This window comes from Lucilia cuprina, chromosome 3, assembly GCF_022045245.1.
Source record: "Lucilia cuprina isolate Lc7/37 chromosome 3, ASM2204524v1, whole genome shotgun sequence".
NCBI lineage: Eukaryota > Metazoa > Arthropoda > Insecta > Diptera > Calliphoridae > Lucilia > Lucilia cuprina.
The window spans coordinates 54783541-54789249 of NC_060951.1; the positions used below are offsets into that span (position 1 = coordinate 54783541).

At 27.0% G+C, this 5709-nt stretch overlaps 1 non-coding gene across 1 annotated transcript; it reads right to left on the minus strand.

Moving 5' to 3' along the window:
• Window positions 1-1469: 1469 nt before the first annotated feature.
• On the minus strand, window positions 1470-1541 carry Trnaw-cca. Its single transcript has one exon. It is a non-coding gene; the product is annotated as a tRNA-Trp (tRNA).
• Between the last annotated feature and the right edge of the window lie 4168 nt (window positions 1542-5709).

Here is a 5709-nt window from a genome sequence, read left to right on the forward strand (position 1 = left end):
GAAAAAAATATATATTTTATTTTCTTTTGTTGATTTGGTTTTAGCTAAAAGAAAGCTTAGCTGTGTAATAAGAAAGAAGGGAAGTTGGTTGGTAGTAGTATGTTGTATATAGTTCATTTCTCAAAAGAGATGTTGTAAGTAGTAAAATATAGAAGACGAGAAAAAAATATTAGCAGCAGGCTCTTATAACGAATGTTTGGTAATCGGAAACTTTATTTTTTTTCTGCTTGCTTTTTTATACAAAACATTTTTTTTCGATATATTTTTACTGTTTTGCATTCGATGAAGTAGAATTTTGAATAGAAAGCTTAGTTTTTGCTTACAGCTGAAAAAATTTTTTTCGGGGTTATTTCACTATATTTTCATTTTCTTTTTATTCTTTTCTTTTTTTTTTATCATATTCATTCCTTTTTAAATACAACAACACAAAAAACGTATTTCCTCTTTTTTTGTGTTCTTGGGTTTGAAAAAAGTATAGAAAAAAACTTTATAATGACTTATTTTTGATGAATTGGGCAAATGCAAGAATAAAAAAAATCGATTAAAAAACTTCGAGTACACAAATAGAAAATACAAACAATATTATGTGTATAATACTCCACTACACTTTGTACACAGACTCAAACATAATTTTTTTTAAACTTTTTTTAGAAAATAAGAAAGAAATAAAAAGTTTAATAAATTGGGGTGAAAAACTGAGAATTTTAGGAAGCAGAGGAAGGAATCTTATAGAATTTGAAGTTTAAAACAAAGGTTAACTTTATATACACACGTTTTATGTATACGGCTTTCTTTCTGTTCAACTACTCGGGTTTTGCATATTTAAAAGAAAACATTTTTATTATGATTTCATTAGGGAAATTGTAGCTGTTTAAAAAAAAGTTTTTAAAAAATCTAATGAATTTTTGGGGATTTTATTTGCATTTTTTTAATACTTTAATTACAAAACGCCAGACAACTAAGTAAAAGGGGGATGTTTAACCAAAAAATCAATTAAAATATGTATAGAAAATGGCATTAGTTTTAATTTTTATAAATTTATAACATAATAAATCTAATAAAAATTTGAACAGTGATAGAAATGTGATATATTACTTATTCAAGAAACAACATACGTACATACATTTTCTATAAACATCTTAATCATAAATGACTAATTTATAAACATTTAATTAGTTAATTGAATGCTATCTCTATTACTCTTTCATAAAAGGTAAATTCCCTGTTAAATATATGAGAAACACAAATAATATTATTAAAAAATAACAAACACTCGTGTCACCTAAAACGTGCCGTCTAATTATCATAAACGATCGCACAATTTATAAAGCTCTTTTCATTTATAACAAATTATATCTGATAATGGAAAATTATTTATAAATGTTTAACAAATAATTGTAATAAATAAAATAATTATTATTAGTATCTACAATTTAAATTTATTTAAAAAATAATTATAAAAAATCGTTTGACCCCGACGTGATTTGAACACGCAACCTTCTGATCTGGAGTCAGACGCGCTACCGTTGCGCCACGGAGTCTTGTGTTTGAACGCAACGCTAGCAACGTAACAAAAAATAATGATGATCAATTAAGCAGTGCTGATACCGTTTGTTCTAAAAATAGTTGCTTGTGTATCGTATGAATATAGAATTTTAAAAATAAATATCTACAAATTGTACTTGATTAACGGCAAGGTAATGTCTCAACCTCAAGTAAATGAGGTTCTAACAAAAATATGTACATGTGGGAAACTGATAAACAAACGTTAATTTGCATTTTAGTTTTATATGCACATATATATTAACATGCGTACATATATACATACATACATACATACATACATACATACATACATACATACATACATATGTCTGTATGTACGTAAACATTTGATAGTTTATTTTTTTATGTCGAAAACCACCATTAATTGTGTTTAAATTGTAATAAAATTGTCATTTCAAGATTATAACTAGCGCTTTTAATATATTTTTTAGGATTAACAGAACTTGTTCTTAAAAGGATGTCTGTTGACTTACAATGTTATTTCTTTGATTCTTAACCTAGATTCTTCAAAATTGTTGGTCTTTATTAAATTTAAATTTAAATTTAAAAATAACAGTTTTGGTCTGATTTATGATACATGATTTAGACAAGATAAGGGAAAATTCTCTAAATCGGAAATCATTGTATAAGATATTTATCTATGTATATTCCTGAAAAGATTATTATATATATTTAGCTAATTTTTCTATCACCGTATATCATTTGCGTCTGCACACAACACGCAATTTGAGTCGATAAAGAAGTACATTCTGTAAATTTAGCATAACGTGTCGGATCTATAATAAAAATCCACCATCTCTGCAGACATACTAACCTTGTTGTTTGTATGAATATCACTCTTATTGTTCATTATAACAGCGAACGCCGACTCATGGCACAATCGCCATCAAGGTTCTTTAGAGGCGATGGCTTTATTCTATTAAGAGATTTGTGGACTCGTATCCTTGCTATGCTGAAGTTTATGTTATAATCAGGGAAACCAAAATATGCAAATGCATGTTTTTTGTGGTGCGTCGTATGGACTCATGGATAAGATATTTACACGTTTCAGACCAATTTGAGAATTTTGGCATCGATTTGTTAGAGCATATTTTTGCATATTTTACCCATAAGAGCATAATTTTGCATGATTTGACTTTTTAACATATTTAAGGCATATTTTCGAGTTTTTAGAGCATATTTTATTCTCTTTTAGTGCATATTTTGATGTTTTCGCTTTTTTTCGTTTTTATACATTTTTAATTTTCTTTTCAAAACTTTATTTAAAAAAAATAAAATTCTATTTTTTTATTTTTTAATTTTTTAGCCTTTTTTTCAAAATTGTCAAAAAATATTTTGAAAAAAAGAATTTCGTTATGTTATAGTTTTTTATTCACCAAAACATTATATTTTAAATCGGACATAAAACAGATTACTTTTGATTTCATGAGACCAATCCATTTTTAAAGTTTAAAAAACTAATTGGAATTTATGACAACACCGATTAAAATGTTAGTTTAAAAGCTATGAATACAATTGGAAGAAATGTGTCAAACTTTGTCGTTTGAAATATGTTATTTGGGGACCAAATGGTTTTATGTTATTTATTGGTTATCTGAACGTAAAAGGGAATTCTATTATACTAGTTCTTCAAACTATGAGATGAAACATTTATAAAAAAATGTTGTAGCATATAGAATATGACATTAAACATTTATTATTTCATTACAATTTCAGTCTTTTTGAGCTTTTCAAAAAAAAATAATAACAAATTTTATTTTTGGAGCATATATTTTAAATTTTAAGAGCATATTTTGAGTTTTTACGGCATATTTAAAGCGCTAAAAACACTTTCTTAGAGCATGTTTTCGGTTTCCCTGATTATTATATATATTTCGCTAATTTTTCTATCACCGTATATCATTTGCGTCTGCACACAACACGCAATTGTAGTTGATGAAGAAGTACATTCTGTATATTTAGCATAACGTGTCGGATCTATAGTGTACACTTAATAAAAGTCCTTTATCTCTGCAGACATACTAACCTTGTTGTTTGTAAGAACATTACTCTTATTGTTCATTATAAAGGCCTTCAATGTTCTTTAGAAGCGATGGTTTTATTCTATTAACACATTTGTGGATTCGGATCTTAGCTGTGCTGAAGTTTATGTTATAATACATGAAGAGTATGTATTTTCAGATCCACCGAATATGTGGTAGTACATTTTAAACTTCGAGAATATCGTGAGCATTTAGGATATAAGCCGTTATCTAAAACCGAAGACGAAAATTCTTTCTAAAGTAAATCAATTCAGGAAACGCTTAACTTTCAAGCGATACCAGCCCTAAATGGCTATTACTGGAAAATATTTGGTAAAATCTTTATTTTCTGTATACGAATTCAAATCCAAATTTTAGGGGCTAAATAAAATGATCTCTTTTTATAGCTAAACAATATGTAACAAAAAAATCAATCAGAATCTTACAACGGCTAAAATATTTGCGGATAGTTTTTGGAAAATCCCAAAATATCGACTATAATTTTATTTTTTTTAGGCTATATAGAAAAATATTTAAACAATTAGCATTTAATTTGGGCTATTTCGGCATAAAAACTATGCCACTTATAGTGCACTAAAAGTCGATTTCGGATCACAAATACACTATAAAAAATTTTAATTATTTTTAACAATTTCGATTTTTATTTTAATAATAAACATTAATTAAGAAATATTTTAATAATTTGTTGACAAAAAAAGGAATTTTCTAAAAGAGGGATTTTATAGGTATTACTGTGGTCTAATCCTTTTTAATTTTGGCAGAGGAATTTAGTCTATATTAGTAATGTTTATAAGTAAATTTTTGATCATCAAGTCATTTTCTGAGAAGGACTTTGTAAAGGGTATTGGGTCAAATGAGACCTGATCATTACGAAAATCAGCAGTATCATAAAAACTTATATAAAATTAAGTTTTGTAGATTTTTGAAGTGATAAAAGATCATTTAACATTATTATGAGCTCAGAAGCCCAATACGGAGGGTACGTTCGTATGGGGCTATACGAAATAATAGACCGATTTTAACCATTTCCAATAAGTCAAAAGAAAAATATGTGCTAAATTTCATCAATATATCTTGACTATTACATCGCCTCAGAATATGATTCTGGGGTATGGTATGAACAGGAATTATTCATGTTTTTAAAGAAGTATGCTTTATGCGTTATTAAAAGTTTCTGAAATTTAGAGTATAAATGCAGATTAATATCTTAACACTGAATTGATCTTAAAAGCTATATGTATCTTGTCTTGATCTTACAATTCGTTGTTGTAGTTTTGTTCAAACGTCAAAACAGGCTTTTATTATAAAATATGTGTATTCTTCAATATCATATATAATCTGTAATCAGATTGGATTTTACACATATCAATAGTAGTCTAATACTTTTTTAAATTGCTTATTTATCGACATTATTTTGGGAGTTTCTATAATCTCCAAATCCTGCGAATGATGCCAGATCGAAAAGATTTTCAGTTTGAACACAACCATATTAACCGTATGAATATTTCAGATCATAGCAGATACGAAATTTATGCAAACAAATATATATTATTCAATTATACTCAAAAATTACCTAACTTTTTCAAAACTGTTAAACAAATAAAACAGCAATTAAGAAAATCCCCGAAAATAAAAACTCTCAACATAAAATTAACAACAGCAACAAAATAAGGAAGGAAATCGTAAACACTGTAATTTATAAATAATTTTAACTGGTTTTTTGTTTTTTTGTTATTGCAATATTTTCGGCAATGGGTTGACTAAACAGTAACATACCAGCAACATGCCCAAAAAATTACAACTAAATGCAGAACTACTAAAAACAAATAGCAGTGAACCTTGCATCCGGTTAAAATAGACAATGGACTGGGAGTTTTTACATTATTGTTGTTGTTGTTATTATTATTATTTCTCTTAATTTTGTGTGGTTTGTTTTTTAGGAAAGTTTAACATGAGGTCATTTCTATAAGAAGTTCTACAAATGACTATACACTACTAAAATTGTATAGAAATATCAAACGCGCAATAGAATGGCGATAATATTTTTGTTGTTTAACTAAAGATCGCCATTAGGTCTATTAGTATTTGCTAAAGCGCGTGT